Raw genomic sequence first — 26401 nt, forward strand, 5'->3', positions numbered from 1 at the left:
TAAAAGAGAGTTAGATAGAGCTCTAATGGCTAGTGGAATCAAGAGATATGGGGAGAAGGCAGGCACAGGTTACTGATTGTAGATGATCAGCCATGATCACAATGAATGGCAGTGCTGGCTCAAAGGGCCAAATGGTCTCCTCCAGCACCTAATTTCTATGTCTATGTCTCAAGAACCAAAGAATGTTGAATGAAGGTGAGTGGCAAAAGAGCCAAGAGCCAAAAGAGATTTTTTTTTAAAGGCAGTGAAATATTAAGATATAAAATATATTGCACGATTGGTGGCCTGCTCTTGTATTGAGTTAAATGGACACAAAAAGCTGGAGTAACTCAGTGGGACAGGCAACATCTCTGGAGAGAAGGAATGGGTGATGTTTCGGGTCGAGGCCCTTCCCCTTCTCGACCCGAAACGTCACCCATTCCTTCTCTCCAGAGATGCTGGCTGTCCCAGTAACTGTTGAGTTCCTCCAGCTTTTTGTGTCCATCTTCACCGGCATCTGCAGTTCCTTCTTACACACTTGTATTGAGTTAGCCCAATTGCAATCCTTGTAATCCAGTAACCTTCACTGTTGCTGTACCAAAAACCGAGAATTTCCCACTTAGCAGTGCTATGGGAGTCACAAAAAAAATATTGCAGAAGCTGTAATCTTGAGCAAAACATAAAGGGCTGGAGGAACTCGGCAGGCTGGGATAAACCTAAAATGTTGTCTGTTCATTCCCTCCATTGATACTGCCAGACCCACTGAGTTCCTCCAGCAATTTTAGGAGATCCTCATGTATTATGATTGTACATTGTTTTTCATCTTTCCAAAATGATACTAGTTTTCCTTTTGATCAATTTTATAGCTTTCACTCTTTTAAAGTAACAGCTAAATGAAATGGCACTCATTAAAACAAGTTTATTAAGGTCATTAATTATATTGAACATTTCAAGAGTTCTATTAGCTTTAAAATAGTTATGGATAAAGACTGGGCGGGTCTGCGAGTTAAAATTCTGAACTTGAACAAGGCCGACTTTGATGATGTCAGTCAGGAACTTGATGGGAGTTGGTTGTTTGCAGGCAAAGGGACATCCATTCTGTGGGATGCAATTTAATGTGTGATGATGAGAGTTCAAGACAAGAATGTTCCTGTTAGAGTGATGGACAAAGTAGGTGGGTCAAAGGAAGCTTGGATGATGAGAGAAGTTTTTGTTCTGGTCTGGAAAGATAAGGAAGTATGGGCCAGGTATAGGCAGTTTGGATCAAGTATATCCCTGGAGGAGTTTCCTAATGTTGACATGACATCATGATCAGCTTGGACAGGTTGGCTCGAAGGGTCTATTTCCATGCTATATGAATCAATAACTATAACATGATATTATGTTAGTACTATGGATATTAATTTTTTCAGTGCTCTGCTTAGTACTAATCATATATTATTTAGTAATTTATGTTATTAAATGAAGTTACATTTGCATAATTCATTTCATGATTCCAACCAAACAGCAATACCTTTGACAAATAGTGATATTTAAATACCACCCTGGATTGTCAGCTTAAAATTTTTGCTCAAATTGAAACAACAACCTTCCGAATCAGAAGCAAGAATGCAAAGCAAAAATACTTCTTTGTTTTTAATACTTATCATTCTCTGTACTTCAACTCAAATCCTAATGGATAACATTTCATGCAACTCCTCGTGATATCTATGGATTTAACTATTTAAACTGCTAACAATATTTTGTTTTATGTATCACAACACAGGGAGGAAGCCATTCAGCACATTAGGTCAATGCCAATTCCCAGCAGAATAATCCAGTCATTCCCACTACCCATCTTCCCACGGCCCACTACCCCTGAAACTTACTCTCTCTCACATGCCTATCATTGCTCCCTTGATCTTTTTTTATCACAACATAGTAATTTGCTCATAACCAGAAATGTGTAAAATAGATAAATGCTTCACTTTTGATAGTTCTCATGGTTTGAGTATTTTTGAGTGTTTAGAACATCAGACTTGAAGAGGGAAGTTAAATGCAGTAGGCAGAGTGTTGAACCTTGGCCAATCACACTAGGTATGTAACATGCACACAACTAACCACCAATGGTTTAAAATCTGCGACTGAAGCTCACTTTTAACAAAGATACCATTAAATGATACTGTAGATTGTTGCAATGAGACATACTCCACATAACTCTTCCACAAACATATTCCTTGACAGATCATTGGGACTTTACACAGTCAGGAAAAACAATTTGGTCAAATTTTCAGGTAATCTTTTTTGCCTTTGTAGACTAGCTGAAAATATCGGCCAAAACTGTTGGTTTCTGTAAGCCGGTGAAGACTATACCCTCCTTGCATGAACTGTAATTACATATTCTGCCTTCAAGAAAACTACATATAAATGTAGGCATAAATATTAAATTATGTTTACTGATTTTGTAGCAGTACCTATCAACCTTACTGTCTGATTGCTTAAGCACAAAACCACATCAGCCTTTGAGGAATGAAAGGATCAAATATCCATCTGGGAAGAAATCTACCGTCCTTTACTGAACAAGTCTAAATGTATCTCCAGACCTGAGAAGTTTTAACAGATCTCAGAAATGTCTAAGCAAGCCACCCCATTCAAGGACTATTCATGATAATAAATAAATGCTTGTCTGGTCATTGACACCCACATCCCATGTACAAATGTACAAAAACTCATTTTATTTTGCTTTGCAAGAAGACATGAAATCTGATGATTTATTCACCTCACATTAAATCCTAACATAAATTCTGCTTATTGAGGTATCGCAATTTATTGTGGCACAATGGAAGCTGCTCTGGTTGGTCCAAACAATAAAGAAATCCCGAGTTAGTGAAACATCTCTCAGTTTGAGTCTTGGATATGAATTTTAAAAATTTACATGTAGGAACAAAGGTTCCTGAACTTCAGGGGAAAGAGGATCCAATCAAAGTTAGCAGTTTTAACTCAGTTTACATTGTCTGAGTGACCTCTCATTTGACTTTCTGATGAATTGGAGATGCAGATGGGAATATTTGGCAGAAAACTTTCCGTACCTGACCGATATGTATAGAGGCTACTTATTATGGCAGATCGGGGTAGGTCAGATAACAGAGCTCAAAAAATAGAAAATGAATGTGCAATTTGTGTGGCCTATATAATACTCTGATCATCTTCAACTTGACGTGTGACATTGAACATGTATTTATTGACTACAATCTGAAGTTATCAACTCAAACGTTGTGTTAATTAAAATAAATGATACTTATTCTTATATAAATGTCATTGACATGAAGATAATAATAAGGGATATATCTACTTGAAAATTGAAGAATTTGCAGATAAACAAATAAGCAATGGAAGATAAAAGGTGAGAAAAAAAAACAGAAGCAATATTTAAAATTTATAAAATTTACAGAAATATTTAAAATTGATATTGGAGATAAAAGATTTGATTGATAGATAATTAGTTGGAAGGCAGAATAAATTAACTGTTCATCTTATTTCTGAGATCAAATCTCAAGGTCCGTATTGTATTTTACTGCAAAAAATCACTCGGGGGAACAGTGTTAGATATTTCATATTGACCTGATCTGTTCTTACTCCATCTCATTGCATCATCTAGCTTTCTAATTCCTTTCATCATCATGTATTTGTATAGTTTCCCCTAAAATATATCTGCGCATCTTATGTTTTTATGTGCATTCCACCTTAAACCTGTAATGGCAAGCTCCTGATTCAACTTTCACAATGCAGATAGCATGAAAGTTTCTTCTGCTTGTTGGATATTCTTAATCCTGCTTCCGAAATAAGGCGTTGCCACAAGAAGGCCACATCTATCATCAAGGATCCAGCTCATGCCCTCTTAATGCTGTTATCATCAGCCAGGAAGTACAGAAGCCTGAAGTCCATGTAGAGGAACAGCTACTTTCCTGCAACCATCAGGTTTTTAAACCAACCTGCATAGCCCTAACCTTACCTTGAAAATGGAACACGACAAACCACCTCTTGCTCCACCGTGGACTTGTTTTATAATTCTGTTTTACGCCTCCATCCTGTGGAATTTGTTTAATTATGTATCATTTAGATTTACCAGTACCTCCTGCATATGCCAATAAACATGACAATAAAGTCAACTTGACTTGACTTTAATAGATATGTCAACATCTTCCTCTGAGTTTACTTAAAGGCTTTTTGTAGGAAAATTGAATAATTGCTGATGCTGAAGACGAGACAGGGTGGAAGGGGACAGAGGAAAGAGATTCTTTGCATATTCTGAACAGAGAAGGTACTATATAAATTATTTCATTTTTCAAAATGTTGATCTGAAAATAGATTGTGCCAGCATTGTATTTCCCACATAAGGTGGGAAAATATAAATTTCCCGGAACTAATATTTTGCCCTTCCAAGGGCACAAGATTTATTAAAAAAGGCTTTCAAAATAAAAGGTAATAAAATTGGTTAATATTCAATGTGACAATGTGAGATACTCGGGGAAAATTATGCCAATGAGTTGTTAGACTAAAATCAGGGCTAGAATAAAAAGAGGCGAGAGTCTCGTTGGCAGTATGGTGGAGTGTGGGTGAGAGTGGGCCTATGCTGAAAACACCAAGAAACAATTGATAGGGTACCCTGCCCACTATTTCATCCAAAATGAAATTCATATTATCTGCCTGTTTGATTATTATTTTTTCACATACCTGCCTCACCGAGGGGATAGAGACAAAAAGCTGGAGTAACTCAGCGGGACAGGCAATATCTCTGGTGAGAAGGAATGGGTGACGTTTCGGGTCGAGACCCTTCTTCAGATTGGTTAGGGATAAGGGAAACAAGAGATATAGACAGTGATGTGGAGAGATAAAGACCAATGAATGAAAGATATGCAAAGAAGTAAGAAAGATAAAGGAAACAGGCCATTGTCCTTAGAGGAGAGTCACAGGAAAATAGTCATCGGATCCTTATTCTTATTAAAGTCTCAGTGGGTTACATTTGAAGTCAGTGCACCAAATTCATATTGAAAATAAATATCACATTCTAAAACATTAAAAGTAATTTGTGTCTGAAGATAATTACTTAAATTTTGCAGAGTAATTAAATTTAGGTCATTGGTTTGAATGCTATTTTCTGCCATACCTAGCTGCAGAGAAGTAAATCCTGCAGAGGCTCAATCTGAACATTGTTTCTACGAGTATATCTCCTCACCAAATGAAAAAGCATATGCCTGCCGCAGCAAGGTCAAGACAATATTCAGGCATAGGTTGATAAATGATGAGTAATATTAACATCACAAATATGCCAAGAAATGCCCATGCCCAGTACAAGCATCTCATCACTTAATCTTATTATTCAATGGCATTACCATCACCAAATCCCTATCATCAATGTACTTAGGGGGTCATTATTACCGGAAATTAAACTAAACCAGTCACATGAAAACTGTCATTCCAAGAACAGGTCAGAGACTGAATATCCTGTGGCAAGTGACACACCTTCAAACACCATGAGACGTATCCACCATCTAAAGGCACATGTAAAGAGCATGGTGAAATTATTTCCACTTACCTGCATGAGTGTAGCACTAATACATCTCAAGAATCTTCACACCAGATCAAATGCTTGATTGCTGCCCATAGCCACCCTAAAAGTTCAATCACTTCATCACTAATGTGTAGCAGCTACTGTGTGTACCCTTTTACAAAAGGAACAATCAGTGCTTACCCATGTTACTCCAACAGCACTTCCCAAAGCTATGCCATCCTCCAGCCATGTGGAATACCACCATCTTCAGTTTTTTATCCAGTCTGCATACTATCATGACTTGTTACTGGACTTGAACCCTGGAACTTCCTACAAATTACACTGTAGGAATACCTTCAGCAGAATACCTTCTCAAAATCAATTTGAGGTGGACAAGTAATTTGGGGTGAAGTAATATTATCCTTGCAAGTGATGCTCACATCTTGAAATTGAATTTAAAAATAAATAAATATAAAATTCCAATGCAAATTGAAAACTACAATATTTAGAAAATGTTAACTCTATTTGTGCTAAAGCAATTTATTGTCAATATGTTTCAGGTCAATGAGCGTTTAGCAAAGTTGGGATGGATGGACAAAATTTGAGATCGAGAGAAAAGAGAAGGTGAAGGGGGGAAATAAATAGAAAAATTTGATAGGGTGTTCAACAGGAGAGGATTAATGACAAACGGGATAATAAGGTAGGTGATGGAACAGATGAGAGAACAAAATTTAGCTTGAAAATTAGTGAAAATATATATATGGGAAGATAAATTATCATCTGAAATGATTTATGGAAGGTCCTCTGAATGCTCAAAGAGTAAAATAAAAATGTTGGAAATACTAATTTTTTGAAAATGTTGAACAATGATTAGACTGGAAGGCTGCATCATGCCTCTGCATGTAACTGTTAAATCTTTAAGCTTGATGCCAAATTTCATCGGCAATCTCTTGCCTTCTCTACTTCCCTCTCTGCATCTTAAAATGTATCTATTTCTAACTTTGCCCCCAATCTATCTGTGGAATTCTCTGCCCCAGAGAGTTGCAGAAGCGAGTTCATTTTAGATATTTAGAGTGGAGGAAGCTGCATATCTAAAAGGGCAGGTGAATTGGGATCTGGTGCAGAGATGAGGTTGAGGCTTATGATATGCCATGATCACAATGAAAAGCAGAATAGACTTGAAGACCAGATGGCCTCCTGCTACAATACCCTTGCATTCTTTATGTTTTTACACGCATATTAGGACATCCAACCAAAACGGAACACAACAAAGGAGACATAAATGTAAGTCAAAGGAGCCACTGGAATAATTTTTCCTTCATGTGCATTTTTATGCCTGAAAATTGGACGAGTAAAGACATATTATACACCTGGTGAATCAGATTGAGATAAACTGGAAAAAGTCCACGGTCACGAACACATTCCCAAACCACAAGTCTAAAAACAAAGTTGCAGTTGTCCAGAAATGTAACTGGACCAGCTCCAAGTTCTTTAGCTATAAAAGCAGACCAGAGACAAGATAATCTGCAATAACTAACTCACCTCACGGCCGCACTGTATTAAAACTATTTAAATTCCTTTCACGTTGTTACAACCACACAAGCACCAGTTACAGTACATAATTTTAAACTATTTTAAACATATTCGGCTTTGCCTGGGAAACTGAAGCGTAAAGTCATATGAATTCAATTCAGAAAAACAATGCAAAGTTGCTGACAGTCTCCCACTATTTTAGTAATGCACCAGGCGTTGAATGGAGCCCAACAAAACCATGACCATATAGAGACTTTGCTAACATTAGTTTAATTTCCATTTGGATGCCAGTGGGAAATGTTCTGTATAAAAATCAAAATATGCCCACATCCAGCCATCGCACATTAGTTGAGGTAGGTCATGATTTTTGGTCAATATATTTAATGCAAAGATGCTCTGAATTTTTTTTTAAAGTTTTCTAATGAGCAATTATATTCATTTTCAAATATATTAAAATTAAGGATTTGTATGGCAATTAATTGATGATGTCTTTTAAAGTAAACTATCTCTTTTGAAGATTTTGTGATACCTTTAATTCAATTAGTTCTGAAAATCTGAAATTTTAAGTTGCCTGTGGCCTTCAAACTACACATTGCAAAAATGGGTATTATTCAATTTATTATCAGCATCCTTCACTGTTAGTAATCTCCCAAAAAGGTTTAGTACATTAATTGGATTTATTTTCTGCAGTGAATCCACAAGACTCCATTTCGTTGCCTTTGGCTTGACGGAAAAAGTTATCTCAATTACACTTGCTTTATTTCAGCTTTAAAATAAAAGTGAAATATGAATGTGTTGCATTATACTTATAGGTCATTAGCATGTGGAGGAAAAGTTCTCTGCTTTATGAAGAAAATTATAATAAAGACTACTCTCAGGCTCTGAATTTGGCATTTAAATTTCCTGTCAACATGTAAAGTCATTTAAAAAAAATACGATCTTGACATGGGTTGTAGCTTAGCTGGTAATAAATTACTTCTGGAAACCTTATTGCTCATTTTGCTTGGAAAACACAATTTTCCTACTGTGGTAACTAAGTTTAGTGTTAAACAATAAATAGGCATTCAATCACATTTATAATTCTGTCTCCATGGTCACAGTGTAACATGTTTCATGGCGCAGCGATAGGCTTGCATGTTATTTAAATTGATTTATTGTTCATTTACTCTCAGGAAATGATAAATATACCATTACATTTAATTTCCTCTTCAATTAAATACATCTGTTACTCAGTTTACTTTGGTTACTATAAAAATATCTCCAAACCCAACTTCCACTGGTCTAAAGAAGGATTAAAAATCAAAGTAGCGATATGGTAGAGTTATTTCAAATGCGTCACTGACCGCACATTTACTTATTCCATCTTAAATTATTTATATTCTCAACCAAATAGAAACGTTAGCATTACTGAATAAATTTTTTATAGTAGATTACTGGAAGTGGGTATCATTAGCAGAGCCAGTACTAATTCCCTTCAGAAAGTAATGGCAAAGCATATGTTCAAATGCACTGTCGTCTCTGGTCAGCTGTTAAACAAGTAACTCAAAGTTTTCAATATTGATGATGAAGGAATGGTGTTATATTTCCAAGTTTGCATATTATATCACGGAGAGCAATTTGGAGTTGGTGTTCCCATTTGGCCGCTGCATTTAAATAATGGAAGTATTGTGGTGTGTACGGTTTTTCAAAGAAAAGCAAGCTTTAACAAACTGCGCTACTGCACCTTGTAGATGGCAAGTGCTATCAGTGCACAGATGGTGAAAGACATGCATGTTTATCTCAGTAGTGTCGGACATTCTGATCGGGTGAGCTACTTTTCTCTTAAAGGTAGTCAATCTCTTCAACATTGTTGAAGCTGCAGTTATCCACCAGCAAGAGAGGTTTTCATCATACCCCAGACTTTATACTCAGTGGATAGCAAAATAATTTAATTGGCCGTGAGGTGAGTTAGTTATTGCAGTTACCTTGTCTCTGGTCTGCTTTTATAGCTAAAGAACTTGGAGCTGGTCCAGTTACATTTTTGGACAACTGCAACTTTGTTTTTAGACTTGAGGATAGTAATGCTACAGGGTGGCAGAAGTAAGTAGCCATTGCCTTGCACTTGTGTATTGACTATTACTTGGCAATTAACAGCCCAAATCCACATCCTGGCCATACCATGTGCAGACACGAATTGGTCCGCTATTTCAGGCATTAAGGGTGAATACAATAAGTATCCCCATTTCTCCTCCACTGTCACAATTACCTTCCTTCAGATGATTCATGTTTCCAGCTGGTGAGGAGTTTTCACTTCATTGACTTCAGTTATACCTGGATTCTTCAATGTCACTCTTTTTGCGGTTGCAGCTCCGAGACTGTGGAACAGCATCCCTCTCCCCATCCATCAACTGCCCCCTCCATCGACTCCTTTAAGTCCAGGCTCAAAACCTATTTCTACTCCCTAGCGTTTGAGGCCCTCTGAGGGGGTGCTGTGAACTGTTTATGTATGTGCTGTTATGTTTGTGTGCCATTGTATGTTCGTTTCTTAGTACCTGAACTGATGTACAGCACTTTGGTCAACGTGGGTTGTTTTTAAATGTGCTATACAAATAAAATTGACTTGACTTGACTTACTCAAGTACTGTAGTGATGTAAAGGTTACTCACTAGTACTCATGTTCACTTCACTGGTGGAATTCAACTCTTCGATTCATGTTCAAAGCCAAGTCACAGTGAAGTCTGAAACCACCTTGTACAGATAATACCAAAAATGGGTATTTGGAAGAAAGTTATTGGTGTGTTAGGTGCTGCTCAATAGCATCTTTCTATCTCTTTGCTATTAATGCTAATGGGAGAGTGATTTGTTGGATGAAATTCACTTTGCTTTTATAGACAAGAAGTGTACCACTGTAGTGGACTAGCCCCGAGGAGTCCAAGAAGCAGTCCATTCTTAATCAGCTTCTTAATGTTTTCTGTCGGACTGTCATATAGTCATGCATTTCTATTCAGTTATCGTTAATGTTTCCAACAATCTATCGAACTTGAGGGAATTGATGAATTATGATAATAGACAATAGACAATAGGTGCAGGAGTAGGCCATTCGGCCCTTCGAACCAGCACTGCCATTCACCGTGATCATGGCTGATCATGCACAATCAGGCCGTTCCTGCCTTCTCCCCATATCCCCTGACTCTGCTATCATTAAGAGCTCTATCTAACTCTCTCTTGAAAGCATCCAGAGAATTGGCCTCCACTGCCTTCATTCATATTTCTTAAACTATGCTAGTGCATCAGAAATTTGACCCATAAAGCTTCATAGAAGAAATGTTGATCTTCCATCCCTGCCATATTGGTCCGTATATGGCTTCAGTCCAATATATCACTGATAACTTTTAATACCCTCTGGAATGGATGAGGAAGCCACCAATAATAAAATAGTAAAATAAAATCATGAAGGTGAATGGTAAGACAGCTGAGTGGCAAATTGACAAAGATCAAGGTAAATTATCAGGATTTGATTTGTCTTACTCTATCAGGAATCTTTGTCACTTATCAGGTAAGTTGTCATCAGAGCATCTGAGAATAGTGACCAATCTGAAAGACCAGTTCCACTGACCCAATCAACCAAGAGCATCATAGACAACTGCTCCAGACTCATTCATCATTGATCTGAATAACACCTCTGCATGCTTTGCATTCTAATAGCTACACAGGACTTGGAACTCTCCTAATAACAATATGAAGTGAACACCCTATTGTCTATCTGTCTCCTCTTTTCAAATGAGAACATAAGGGACAAAGCTGATTATTATCAAAACTGCCATCTGATGTCTTTTTTACCACAGTCCTCATTATTATAGATACCAGTATCTACCAATTCAGTGTGAAAACACTTCAATGTTATTCTATCAGACACCTGAGTGGACTAGGCTCAGAAAAACATGTGAAGCCCGATAACATGGTAAAACTGTGCAAGAACGAACAACTGCTCTTATGAAGATGTGTTAGTACAACAATGACTGCCATCTGTCCAACAATACACCAAAGTCCTCTGATATAATCTATCTTTTAAATAAAAGATGAAGTTGACTTGGCCAATTGACAGCTATAACTCTTCCTACACAATTAATCAGGGATGCAAGAGGTTATTAATGGCCTCACCAAGTAGAATCTACTTGCAAACCACCTGGTCACTGATATTCAATTTTGTTTCTATCAGAATATTGAAGCTTCACATTCCAATCTAATCTTAGTCCAGGTGCAAAATTGAGTTGTAAAGCAATGGAAGCAACTACCTTTCATAGCGAAGGATCCTTTGGCCAAGATGCCACCAAGGAACACCAAAAGAACCGGTGGGATTTATCAACAGGGCTTGGAATCACATCTAATGTAAAGAAACCTTGGCCATTAGAATTCAAGAACATCACTACCTGTTTCATGCAAATATCTTTCCTTTATCAGACATAGGGTTTGAACTTTCAGCTTCAATTATTAGTAACTGAAAGAGCACCCACAGGTTCTTAATACTATGTTTCGTTATATTTTTTACACACCCATTTTATAACATCAGCCGTGTATTTGCTTCAAAAATGTTCCCAAAATCTAGAATATTTAAATACATTGCTAACCAATCACATTTATTTGTCAATAGGTAATAGACTGTGGTAGATAGACTGTGTAGTAACACTACATGGAAGAAATCCTGGAATGATAAAACTTTGCAGCAAAGGCAAATTGGATGGCTCAGATATTATCAATGGCACTATCAATACAGTTGCAACTTATTATGGAAGTTAAAAGATGATGCATTTGCCTAGCGAAACAACTTATTCCTCTCTGTTATTAGGTTTCTAAATGCTCCCCCCATAAGTTAGGGTACTATCTGATTCACTTCTACTCCATTGCAGATGTTGCACTTGTCGATGGAACTGGTGCACTACAATGCTGAGAACCATATTCTGCACTATATAATTTCCTCTTTGCCCTATCTATTATACTCGTCCTTGAGGTTGGGTTGATTGTATTTATTATTGTATTATCTGATGTTATTGGACAGGATGCAAATCAAAGCTTTTCACTGTACCTCAGTACACATGTCACAAAACCTACACAGTTTTGCAAAGCAATGATTACACACCAAGTAATTCAAAGCCTATTCTTGAAGTGGAGCTCATTAGTAAACTTTCCTCAGTATTCAAGCTGCACTTCCAGAAGCGCTGAAACAGGCCAGAGTGGTTCTCAGCAAGTGTTGCACAACTAGACCGTGAATAATAACGTGAGAAAAATAATATATGAATCACATAAGTGGCAGTTGGTGATTGCATTGAACCTATCTTCATTTCATAGTCCAGGTTATCAGAATTGCAAAGCAAGATTCCATAAGTGGGCCAACCCTTGTTTCACAGTAGGGGAATAGTTATCAATATTAACTTTCTGGCTTTGCAATCACAATCCTGGCAAATAAACTATTTAATTCGACATTAATTATGCATCTTGTCAGTGTGAAGATCTTGATTATGTTCTCTTTCCCAGTAAGTATGAAGCTAATTCAATGAGGCTTGCCCAAATAATTAACTATGTTAAATCATAAAGCCATCTTTACACCCAAAATCTCACCCCTGCAAATCGCCATTTTTTTTGAAGCCATAATACACAAACTGCACACAATATTCTAAGGACGATTGCACTAATGAGATTTTTGCATCTTCAGGATTTGGGATAGCTTGTTAATGACAATAACCTGATACTTTGATCCAAATCATTAAAGATAGCAGCTTAAATATTCACTGGGAATATGCATCAGCAACCTTTTGATGATCATTTAGTTACAACTTCATTTATTTTAATGCAAGAGTAACATTGAGTGACTTTAAAGAAATAATGATAAAAAGAGGAATCATAACTACTTCTCTCTCACAAATGCCAAATCATCATCAAAATAGTTACGAGCCATTAGTACTGCTGAGCAATTTAAACTGAATCATCAGTTTTAGTGAATACTAGACCAAGTGGACCTATTGGGCCCAAACCTCGCCTGCATTGGTGCAGCACCCTCTCCTCCCCCCCCTCCCCCCTCTCCTCTCTCCCCCGCTCCCTCCCCCTCCCTCATCCCCCCTCCCCATCCCCCCCTCTCCCCTTCACCTCTCCCCCCACTCCATCCCCTCAACCCCCCTTATCCTCCCTCCTCCCCCCTAGGAGATAGACTTAAACTTTAAAATGTGAATAACTTTAAAAATATAACACCAATTTCAATGAAACTTCTTCCATTAGCACCAAAGGGACAACGGTGAGCAAGGTGGGCCTAAAATTGTCGTGCTATCGTGTACCGTTTTGGCTGTAGTTCAGGAACAAACAAACAAATTAGAGTTTTAGTGTATAGATGGTAAAAAATAAAATATATACATGTAATAAAATTAATTTAGCATGTATTTGTACTTGCCTTATTTTGGCAGTTCAAATATATGAGCAATTTAATTCAGTTTTAGTATTTTTGTTTCTTTGACAGTCAGAAACATTTAGGATTTTTCTGACATGTTTGACAGCCAGCTAAGCTAAAGGTCGTCTGTCAAATATTTGTTCTTCTTTTCCTAACCTACACTTCCAAATTCCCATAAACATTTCCTTTCCCCATGGTGAGACAGTAATGTCACGACAATTTCAGGAAGGGATTTCTCACTGGGGAAATTGACAGCATGTACAGATATGATGTAGGTAAGTACATAGCTCTACCCACTCACTGTTGACCAAACAGAACTGGATAAAAATCTCTCTTGTCCTCAGCTAAGCTGTGCATAAAAACACGTTAACCTATATTTGCTTTAGATTCATGGATACATATATTAATACCGTACAGAAACAGGCCTTTCAGCTCAACTCATCCATGCTGACAAAGATGCCTATCTTATGCCAGGCATTTTCCTGCCTTGGGCCCCACATAAAATGTAGGGACGTACAGCACACGAACAGCCCCCTCATCCCACATCTCAATTCCTTTCCTCTCCATGAACCTGTCCAAATGTCTTTTTAACATTTTACCTGCCTCTACTACCTCCTCTGGCAGCTCATTCCATATACCACACACTCTGTCTGACAAACATACCCCTCAGATCCCATTTATATTTATTCCTTCTCACCTTAAATCTCTAGTTTCAGACTCCCCTATCCTGGGAAGAAGAATGTGATTTTCTGCTCTATCTGTGCCCCTCGTAATCTTATAAACCTCGATAAGGTCATTCCCCAGCCTCCTTCACTCCGAAGCAAACAAACCCAGCAGATCAGCTGAAATAGCTCAGTTGGGAGAGCATTACACTGAAGATCTAAAGGTCCGTGGTTCAATCCCAGGTTTCGGCAATACTGGCTTTTATTTCGGGGAGAAGGCAAGAGAATGGGGTTAGGAGGGAGAGATAGATCAACCATGATTAAATGACGGAGTAGACTTGATGGACCGAATGGCCTCATTCTGCTCCTATCACTAATGAACTAATGAACTTATCTAACCTTGCCTTGTAACTGAAGCCCTCCAGTCCAGCCAACATGCCTGTGATTCTTTTCTGCACCCTCTCTAACTTAATCACATCCTTCCCCTAGCATGGCATCCAGAACTGCACACAATCACAGCCCTCTTCACAATTAGTAAAGTTTAGTAAGTGAAAACTATCAGAAAAATGTATTGAATTGATGCAATATTTCCTATCTGACTAGTTAGCTACAGATATAACAAAATTATAAAGGACCATATGTACCCATAAAATATTTTATGACATCAAGAGCACAGCCAAAGATTGGCAAGAGTCTTTGCCTGACTGAGTTATACATGTGGGCATAAGAACTTGCAAAAAACTAACAGGAAAAAAAAATCATAAATTCCTCATCTGCTTCCACATTCAATAAAATCTAGCTGCTCCTGCATGTCATTTACATCCTTATGTACCACCCATCTGTATGCTAAAACTCTCGTTTGTTATCTTGTTTGCGACTGAACTTCAGCCAAAATGGTACATGATAGCGCGACAATTTTAGGCCCACCTTACTCACCGTTGTCACTTTAGTGATAATGCAAGTAGTTTCATTGAAATCGGTGTTACATTTTTTAAGTTATTCACTTATTAAAGTTTAAAAGGAGGGGAGGGGGAGGGGAGGAGGGGAGGGGGAGTGGGGGAGAAGGGAGAGGGGAGGACGGGGTTGAGGAGAGGGGGGGGGGAGGACAGGGTGCTGCACCAATGCAGGAGACGTTTGGGCCCAACTTGGTCTTTTCTATTAAAATTTACTGATCTCCACTTTCAAATTATTCGATGACAAAACATCCACAGTCCACAGGAAGAATCAGAACATTTTTGAAATTATCCTAATCCTAAATAAAAATCAGGATACAAGTGACAGGAAAAAGAAAGCATGGAAAGGAAAGGGAGCCAGCCCTGATGATAAGGGGATATGGAGAAAGAACGGAAAGGTGGTAGCCACCTGTTGCATTAAGCAGACCCTGATCGACCTCCACCATGGAATGGACCATGCTGGAAGGTAGACCATGGCCCACCTAATCAAAAGGGATTGGTGGTGACCATGGATGGGAAGGGACATTGCCAAATATTGTCAATGGTGTATCGCGTGCGCAGAGTACAATCCTGGGCACCCTATGAAAATTGTATGGCATAGCAGTCAAGGCCCTAGGGGAGAAGCAACAACAATGGGTAGATGTGCTACCTACAGTCTTGATAAAATTACGAGCAACCCCCAAACGAACTATCACCCTATGAACTAATGACGGGACAAGCAATGCAATTACCACATGGAATAGTTATGGGGGGAGAGGAAGTAGAGCCAGTAAGGGACAGCATACGCAAGTATGTCGTGGAACTTAGCAGTCAGTTAAAGAGAATGAGACTGCAAGTATGGGAGGGACAAGAAGAAAGTTGACAGAAGTTGACTCCTCATCCTGACATGATGTCCTGAAGCTCTTGCCTACGTTTCAATGGGATCTCCTCTTGGCCTTCTAAACTCCAATGAGTATAGGCGAATCCTATCGCAATATCTTTTCCCCAGCATTTATTGAACCTCCATTGCACTGACTCCAAGACAATTCACCCTGTACACCCAGTTTCAGCAGAGGAGAGACTAATGAAGAGAATGAATTGAAAACAGCAATTTTTCCTGCTAATTATGTAATTAAACATTCATGCTACTCGAAGCAAAAGAGTAAAAGTTTACATAATACCCCCAACATTCACTTACCTTGGGGGTAGAGATTAGGTGAATGCATTAAGTCTTGATCCAAGGGAAGAGAAATTAAGAACCAAAGGGCACTATCAATAATGATAGGTAACCAGACAATAATAGTGCAAACTGAAGTGTGTCGAGTAACCTTAATAAAGTCAGTCTGAAGAAGGGTCTCGACCCGAAACGTCACCTATTCCCTCTCTCCTAGATGCTGCCTGACCTGCTGAGTTACTCCAGCATTTTGTGATACCTTCGATTTGTACCAGCATCTGCAGTTATTTTCCTACACTAAATAAAGTCCATAGTCGATCATTGTTGAGAAAGTGTTGTGGTTTTGTTTGTACAGCGTGGTTTAAGAGTTTGATGGTTGTAGGAAACAAGCTGTCTTGAACCTGAGGGTCAAGATTGAGGAAAGTCAACAAGTAGGACCATTTACAGTTACACTCAGTTAGGTATCTTTCTGTCTTTGCCTCATGTTTTGTAGGTCTATGATGTTCAATAATGTATCTAGTTGTTGGATATTACAAAGAGAAGGCAAGTCCTTAATGTTGTTAATAATTGTTTTCACTGCATAACCTATCAGGAGGCTTGGTCAAGTGCTCCGAATTTTGACTTGTTTAACTCTACATTGTTGCCATGGGGATATCTGCATAAACCTCTCTTGCTCAAAGCTATCGTCTCTAGAGAAAACCTTGAATCATGTCCAAAACCACACATCAAGACTATTTCTTAAAAGTACATGTAGGGCAGTAAAGCTGAAGCTGGAGGTCCTTACTTGTTTTTGCAGATGGTCCACACACTTCTATCAGGGTGGGTCACCATTCTCAAGTCTTGGTCAATGGGAAATATAGACAAGACTTGAGCTTGCATTGCGTTCAAACCTCATTCGTCATAGTTCCACAGATCTCAACAATTACAAAATTATATAATTTCATCTACATCCTTGATTTGAAATGGGATTAATTATGCCTTGTGATTCAAATGCCTTGTATACAAATAACTTCCTGAATGCTGCCAATTTTCTCCAGAAGATTTCTATTCTTTTAACACATCCTACAAAATTCCAGGTATGAATAAGGCATCAACATCAGAAGGCAATATTTTACATTATTCACATGGGAACAGAGGGGAAGAAAATAGGTCACCTAAATATATTTCACATTAGAGAAAAAAAATGGTTAAGAGACGAATGTTCCAGATATTCAAACTGACTCCTAATTATTTCTGCAGCCCACATATGATGGGAGCAGTTCAATCAAACGCAGCTTAACTAATATTAGATTTAAAGCGCTACTTTCCAATCCGGATAAAATCCAGATAAAAAAATTAAGGAAAATAATTTCAGCTGACATTTTGGGACAGTGCATTATATCAAATTAATTCATGCACAAATACTAAATGTGCTTGTTTGCGCTGTTGTCACTCAAATGTTAATCTATTCATAATCAACAGGTAACAAACTACTAAGTCGGTAATATACCAAGCACAGATTCTAACGCGTAAAATGCCATGATCCAGATACCAACGAGACAGATGGATGGAAGTGTGTTGTGTGTTATATCTGCTAAACATGCAATCAATGGGTATCAACCACTCATCGATAGCTGTCCATGTCCTACTGCAAGCAATTTGAATGGAAGACAGCAAATAGTTAATTAATAACTTGCTTGCTTAAATTTTAGATTTTAGATTTTTTTAGATTTAGAGATACAGCGCGGAAACAGGCCCTTCGGCCCACCGAGTCCGCGCCGCCCAGCGATCCCCGCACATTAAATTTGTTAAATTCTATGTTGTACAGTAAAAATAGTATTCTGCTGTATAAATGTATTGATTGGACATTGGCCAGGATGACCTATTTTTAGGATGGAAGCATCTACTAATGCAGAGATAAAGACGCCTCTCTGACATTGGTAAAGTGATGTGAAAGTAACCTAATTTCCAGTTAAAAATAGGCCTGTGAACAGGGAGCAATTACAGCACTGCAGAATAGTAGGACATGACTTTGTAATTGTATTCCCCATATCACCGCATTAGTCAATCCTTGAAGTGCTGCCATGGGAAACTTTGAAGTATAGGCCAGTCATTTCCCAACTGATGGGACTGTAACTAGGCTCTCCCATGTACATCTCAGCAGTTACTTACAACACTACTGGAAGGGACAGATGCAACTACCAGTCTTCAGTCAGAGTCGGTGAGTGACCTAGATATTCCAAAGAAGAAAAGTATTACAGAAAGTTTCATCCAGAAAGATAGCAACTACTGGGGGTGTACATTAAAAGTAATTGTGCCCATTTCCAGATATAAAATGTACAAAGATATGACAAATTTAATGGGGCCGATACTCATACCCAAATTGTAACACTATTCAGGCCACTGCCAAATTGGAAGTAGCCTTATTCAAACATCTCAGAAAGCAGGGGAACATCTAGCCTTCACAATTCATCTGAAAGCTACTTCCATCTCATTCTCCAGTTCACTTCCTCCCCTTCAGGTGTCTCTGTGTCTCAGTAGAAAAGACTCAACATGGCATCCACTCCACGACTTTTCTTTCCATTGCCATTCCAACCAGTTTTTGACAAGTAGGTCATGTTAGAAATACCCTTAGACCATTCACCATTCAAACAAGAAAAGGAAATGTCATGGAGACGCAAGACACTGCTGATGCTGAAATCTTGAACTAAACCCAAAGTGCTGGAGGAACTCAGCAGGTCAAACAGCAAATGCAGAAGGAATGGACAAGTGGTATTTCAGGATGTGGCCATTCATCAGACCAATGCAACTAAAAGATTCAAACTGAAGTAAAAAATATTTCTCCCATCTAATCAGTCCCATCTTCTTCAAGCAATAGGATGCGTTTGACCTTGTCCCCCTACTTGCATTTTTTATTCCAAACGTGTGCTATTCTTTGTCTGTAAAAATGTAAAATTGCAAGTTCTGAAATTAATTGTATCTTCCTAATTTTGGAAGAGTTACCTTATTTAAAATAAACTTATAGATCCTGCAAACAGCAGAGGAAAATCTTTCTTATATCCAGCACAGCTCTGCTAAAATTGCAATGGTTACCTCGATGCCAACATAATAATGAACAAGCAGCAAATTTTCATGCACATCACCAACTTGTATCAACCTTCTTGGAGCTTTATGATTAAATTCTTTTGATAGTAGGGTAGTGCGATATTTTCAAACAGAACCAATATGTGTGATGTACAAATGCAAACTAAAGGTGCAAATCATTTTATACTTTATGCCAAGTTTGACACATAACATTCTCTCATAAATAAAAAGTAGTTCAAAGAATTATTTGATGTTAGAAGCATAAAAATTCTGTGATGTTGGTAAAATAGCAAAATGTTTTATACTTAAAAAACGTTACATTGGTTTCTTATTTCATAACTCACAAGCAATTCATTGGCTGTGAAACTATTATTGAAGGTTACAAAAGGGATATAAAATGCCCCATATAATATAGGCAAAGAGTAACACAGCATTGAAACAAGTCATTCAGTCCACCATGCCCACTCCAACCTGTCAGCACCTATACATGTTAATCTCATCTCCCAGCACTTGAAACATCGCGCTCAAAGCCTGGGAAATTCAAGTGTTTCGGCATTTACTACTCTGTTTCCTCCACTCTCTCCAGCAGTGTATTCCAGGTACTAACCACATTCTGAGTGAGGAAGGTCTCCCTCAGTTCTCCTCCAAATCTATGTCCACTAGTTTTACCTACCTCTGATATGGGGAAAGAGGTTCCTGCAATCTAGCCTATCCATATCCCTCATCATTCTAAATACTTCCATCCTGTCCCCTCTTATCCCCCTCCCTCTAAGAAAAAAAAACAGAACAAGCCTCTCCAGTCTCTCCTCTTAACTGAATTGCTCCATTCCATGCAACTTTCTGCTGAATCTCCTCTACCCTTTTCAGCACTGTCACATATTTCCTATATTGTGGTGATCGGAAAGGAATCGGGTACTCGAGCTCATGTTTTATAAAATTGGAACATAAATTCCCCACTCTTTTAGTCAATGCCCAATTAATAAAGGCCAACATTCCTTGTACCACATGATCCACCTGTGCTGCCACTTTCAAAGATCTTTGGATTTGTATCTCAAAGTACCTCGGTTCCTCAGAGCTCCCTTTGATCATCCCACTCATGGTATGTGTCCTCGCCTCATTAGTACTCCAAAATGCAAGTTTGGTTTCCAGCTAATACAAATCACACAAACAATTAGAAGTGTGACCTTTTCAAAAACAAAATGAAAACCACAAATTGATTTTGAATTATTTTAGAGTTGTTGATGGCTTCACACTAAGTCAGATCCTCTAAATCTGAGGAGATTAGTGGCCTATTTTATGCAAAAAAATCCAACTAAAAAATGTGTCTAACTCCACAATAATCCACTTCTCTTGGTTTGCTCCCCTTCCACCTGCACTTTTGAGGCTACATTCAGAAACTACAAAACAAATGCGTCAACTTCACAGCATGGACTGTAACGTGACAGTAAACATGGATGAAAATGAGACCATTGGGTTGCCACAGTGGTGCAGCGGTAGAGTTGCTGCCTTACAGCACTTGCCGTGCAGGAGACCCTGGTTCGATCCCGACTACGGATGCTGTCTGTACAGAGTTTGTACGTTCTCCCCGTGGGGTTCCTCCTAGATCTTCGGTTTCCTCCCACACTCCAAAGGCGTACAGGTATGTAGGTTAATTGGCTTGGTGTATGTGTAAATTGTCCCTGGTGTGTGTAGGATAGTGTTAATGTGCGGGGATCGCTGGTCGGCGCGGACTCGGTGGGCCGAAGGGCCCGTTTCCCCCCTGTATCTCTAAAACTAAAACTAAAAACTAAAATTCAACTTTACCAAGCCACTGGTCTGTTTCACGTTTCAGTTGAATATTATCCCAAATACTTCAGTGAAGACCATGTTAACAGATTTACCAACTCAGTGTTGAAAAGAGTAGTTAAGAAACTATGCCATTAAATATGGCTTTTGTTCTTGGTAATTTCATCGTCAAATCACAAACATATGTACGTATTAGTGTGCAACTTGCTCGTAATTACACCCCTTGTGTAAAAGAAAAATGTGCACACCTGGAGACCCACAGAATAACTCTCTACGTATCTCAGTATAATCCCTCTTTCCAGATGCTCAGCCTGAAGAAGAGTCTCGACACGAAATGTCACCTATTCCTTGTCTCTAGAGATGCTGCCTGACTCGCTGAGTTACTCCAGCTTTTTGTGTCTATCTTCGACCCATATATTTAAATGCTTTCAGGAAAAAATGGAAGTTTCTCAGTGACCATCGATCTTCTTCCAAAGGGACTTTGCAAGTACATGCTGTCAGCAGTTAATTTACAAAAGTTAGTTTACATTTACATCAGCTATTCATGACAGAGCTCACAGTAATCACCGGCAAATGTATTACAGTCTGACTATGTGAGACAGTCTTATAAGTGGCAACCTACTATGGTTCAAAGTTTAACAATCATTCCTGACATTTTAGCCATTTGAATTAACACAACGCCATACCTGTTGATAATCTATCTAGTAAGATTTACAATGTAATCACCTGGAATTAAATACATTTTTTTGCAAAGTAAAGTAAATGGTCTTTTTACTATAGTAAATGATGTTCCTGTCCATATACAGTATACCCATTACAACAATTCCCTACTCTAACTTTCTTGTCGATGCAACTTCAAAGAGGATACATCCAGTAGTTCCGCCCTGTATGAAGCCTGACCTATTTATTCAGCAAACTCCATGCCTAATGGAGATACAAACCTAATAATTTAAACATAGCAGCAGCAGCAATACTGAGCACACATTAGCAGTTACTGATATCGTAATGTTAATCATGCATATAAAAATGATTTACCACAATGTAATGTATTGAAGATTTTAGAGCTCAAATATTATCATCCATTTGCAGGAATTTTTCATAGGAAGACTTCAGAAAGGATGATTCTTCAATGTTTTTAAAATCAATATATTAGAGACATAGTGATACAGTATGGAAACAAGCCCTTCGGCCCAACTTGCCAACAATGTCCCAGCCACACTAGTCCCACTTGCCTGCGCTTGGTCCATATCCCTCCAAACCTGTCCTATCCATGTACCTGTCTAACTGTTTCTTAAACGATGGGATAGTCACAGCCTCAACTACCTCCTTTGGCAGCGAGTTACCCCTCGGATTCCTATTAAATTTTTCCCTCTTCACCTTGAACCTATGTCCTCTGGTCCTCGATTCCCCTACTCTGGGCAAGACACTGTTGCACACCATTTTCGTGCAGAAAAAGGGCGCTAAGCAATAGGCGCCTAAAATGTCAACATGCAAAGCATTGATATTATTTTGTCCTAGTCTCTAAAATAGTCCAGATTTTGTTGTAAAATTGCAGTACTTCCATGCAGAGATATTAGTATTTTCCCCTTATAAGTGCCACTAAGTTTAGTCCTCTCAATTTTCTCACCAATGTTTAAGACTCAGTTTTGGCTGGCTGGCAATTTCCCATTTGGACAGCCTGCAGCCCAGCAACAGGGAACAAACCTGTACCGATTCCTCAGCATTGCCCTGGAATTCCACCCAAGAAATTTGCCAAAAATGTCTTGATTCATTTGGAAGGAAAAAAGATGTGAAAGGAAATTAGATAAATTGCATCCTTTGAAATTGAATTTTATTACGTTTTTAAGCTTTATTAAATCTTTTAACTGATTTAACGCCAAGGGCACAACTTAGCAGGCTGTCATATTTCTTACAATTGTTTCTTGGCACAACATGTTTGACTCGTTTTACTCATGGTGCCCTTTGTCACTAAGGATCTGGATAGCTTTGGCCAGCAAATCCGAATTTTGTTTTGGTTTACAAATACAGCATAGATACAGGCCCTTCAGCCCACCATGTCTAAGCCAACCATCGATCACCCATTCACACTAGTTCTATGTTACCCATCTTTCTCATCCACTCTTTACACACTAGGGACAATTTACAGAGGCCAATTAACCTGCAAACCCGCACGACTTTGGGATGCGTGAGGAAACCAGAGCATCTGGATGAAACCCACACGGTCACAGGGAGAATGTGCAAACTCCATACAGACAGCACCTGAGGTCAGAATCAAACCTAGGTTGCTGGCTCTGTGGGCAACAGCTCTATCATCAATGCCACTGTGCCAGATCCAAATTCGATAAGGAAATTCCAACTCTAGGTCAGGATAGAGAGCGAGTCGGGAAATGATTTGCCATTGACAATAAAATATAAGCCATGAAGCTAATTTGTTAGATATTCTGCAAATGGTAAGTATCCATGAGCATTGTGTTAAAGAGTTTCTGACAATAGGTATCCTTAAAAACAAACTGTTAAAAATAAAGCAGTACCCAGCAGACGTCAGACTTGTCATCCATAAAAACAGACACAAAGAGCTGGAGTAAATCAATGGTCTGGCAGCATCTCTGGAGAACATAGATAAGTGACATTTCGGGTCAGGATTGTCCTTCTCCTTCAAGACAATCATTACTGATTGTCATGGTAGAAGAAAGCTGGAAGAGAGGTAAGAGGTGGGAGAAAGCCCGGCAAGTGATTGGTGGATACAGGTGAGGGAGGGGGGGGGGAGGGGGGGGGTGTCGATTGACAGATGGTTGGACAAAGCCCAGAGATGAAAAAACAAAAACCGGTACGAAATGTAAAGCTAGGTGATAGGAATGCAGGTGGAAGGGGAAGGAGGTGGGGGGAGAGGGGGAAATGGGTGTGCATCAAATGTTTGTAGTTTAGTTCCTAAAATTGTAGAATTCAATGTTTATACAGTCAGCTGTAAGCTACCCAAGCAGAATATGAGTTGCTGTTCCTTCAGATTGCATGTGGCCTTACTCTGGCAATGGAGGTGGGCCAGGGCAGAAAGGTCAGTGTGGGATTGGGAAGGAGAGTTAAAAAGGTTAGCAACTGGGAGATCCAAGAGGCCTTGGCGAACCGAGCTCAGGTGTTTGGTAAAATGGTTGCCTGTGCTACGCTTTGTCTCGCCGAAGGTCTCATCCATAAAGCTCTTTTGCAAGTGTTAGACAGGATCAAAACGTGAATGTTGGAATTTTATGTGCGATTGTTTCTTTCAGCTATATATGGTGATGGACTAACATGGGCCAGCATAATATGTTCATGAATGTGTGTAATTACGTGGAATTCACAACTCAGGTTGATCCTGAATATTTCTAGATGTAAACTCTTCAGAAAATTAGATTGGTTCTCAGCAATATTACTCTGGGCATTGTTGGTTTACTGCCAAAGTGGAAACAACATACATCTTTATTATATTTCACTCAAATTTGCCATTAATTTGTAGAATCTGCCATTTTATTCTCTGACTTTGAGAGCAAGGATATCAAACTTCAGTGATTGCAGGGGACTCACAGATTTGGATTATAAAAATCTCCACAGATTGACTCAATTTGTTATTTCCCATAGTGAATATCACCTCTCCACCCCCACAATCCAGTCATTCCCAAGGCAAAAGATAGACTTGCTGGAATTTTAATGTTTGGAAGGAAAACCATTTCATTTCATTACTTCCGAAAAGAAAACTGTTCCAGATATAGGGCATGCTTCATTTCCACACCATCTAAAATAATGTACAGCAACACAAATAGAGAAACAAGGGCACTGCCTCGGAAGCACGTTGAATAAAGCAGATGGAAATTAAGATAAAAGAAAATCACATTTAATAAATTTAATCAGTAATTAGTAGAATTTAAATTACTGGAAAGAAATATATCCAGCACAAAGCCTTAAGTCAAAGTAGAACTTAATTTAAACCATCTTTAAAAACTGTGTGCAGTAATCCTTTATTAAACTTAAATGTGTAACCCTTCATCTATTCATGTGCTGGGGAGAAAATACTTCAACCTAGGTTCTTAGTGGAGTACAAATTAGTGTGCAACAGAGGTTTAATAAAACATGTTTTCATTTTAATAGAACTGTCGCAAAATGTAATAGCTTAGAAGACTAAAGGTCACTGCCTCTCGACAAGTTTAATGACAATTTGAAATGCTTCAAGCCAACATATTATCTAAGAACATTGCTACTTAAGTACAATTTATGACCTAACCCTTTGCATTTAATTTTCCATTAAAGATCAGCCCCCATGTTCAGCATTTTCCACTTTTTAACAGGTTATTGGAATTTAAAATGGCATCTAAGAAATCTCCAAAGCTATTTGTAAAGTTACCAAATCTTACTTGTATTGTATGAGCTAATTTAACTCCCTTTTTGACTGCATCTTGTGAATTAGTAAAACTTGTATTCATCATATTAAAAAAAAAGAATGTTTTAACTTTTTGTGTTGTGTATTCCAAGCACAGGTACGAAAGATTATTGATTGTCACCCTGGGAGAGGGTGTGTATATCGCAATAGGTCAGCTGTAATTCCTTGAGCAATACAATTCTCGGCAATTTAGAAGCTGTATTTTAAAATGTAGAACATATCATAGAAATGCAAACAAAAATCACCTGCAGAGATTTCTTAATTCTTTGTGATACTAGTTTCGAAAGGCATATCAATGAAAGAGTTCTATACTAAAGTTGTCCCCACCTGTTCTATGCGCAACACCAGCTGAGATTATCTTTCAGATATTGGTTAGCGTGTTAACCAATGTTGACTGCCCAGATCACTAGGAACTTCAAGCCATATAACTGTATGTAGAAACATATAAACAATGTTGGAATTTAGTATCCATGACTTCTAATTCCTCTCCTCTGATTTGACATGTCATAATATTCATTCACCAATCAAGCTGTTCTTGGGATTTTTTGCTCCCATGATATTTAAGACAATTTCTCCTCTTGCTCCACCTGGTGATAGAGTAGAAAACATAGCGACCATTAACCAGAAGGTCACAAACTATAAGCACTCAGCACAACCTACAATGCCTTTTGACAGATCGTCTCATTTGTTTCAGTTTCTGTTTTCTACTGCAAAACCGCCAACAGCTGGGCTAACTCGTGCATGTTTCGCTCGCGTGGGTACTGGTCGCAAAAAGGTTATTTAGATTTTTATGTGGGCAAGTTTGGTGAGATGATCCATGACCAAGTTGTCGAGTTGTGACTTGAAGAGTGACAAGGTTGGAGCACATCTGATGGTGTCGGGAAGGATGTTCCACTCTGGGATAATCCGTGGATATAGTGACT

The 26401-nt window shown here is 38.5% G+C and overlaps 1 protein-coding gene and 1 non-coding gene across 3 annotated transcripts in view; one reads left to right on the forward strand and one right to left on the reverse strand.

The window, feature by feature from the left end:
* atp2b2 (ATPase plasma membrane Ca2+ transporting 2) overlaps positions 1-26401 on the reverse strand; it is a 1022617-nt gene that overhangs the window by 762468 nt on the left and 233748 nt on the right. The window lies entirely within an intron of this gene.
* trnaf-gaa (transfer RNA phenylalanine (anticodon GAA)) lies at positions 14299-14371 on the forward strand. The gene has a single exon. It is a non-coding gene; the product is annotated as a tRNA-Phe (tRNA).

Source organism: Rhinoraja longicauda, chromosome 17 (genome assembly GCF_053455715.1).
Source record: "Rhinoraja longicauda isolate Sanriku21f chromosome 17, sRhiLon1.1, whole genome shotgun sequence".
Classification (NCBI taxonomy): domain Eukaryota; kingdom Metazoa; phylum Chordata; class Chondrichthyes; order Rajiformes; family Arhynchobatidae; genus Rhinoraja; species Rhinoraja longicauda.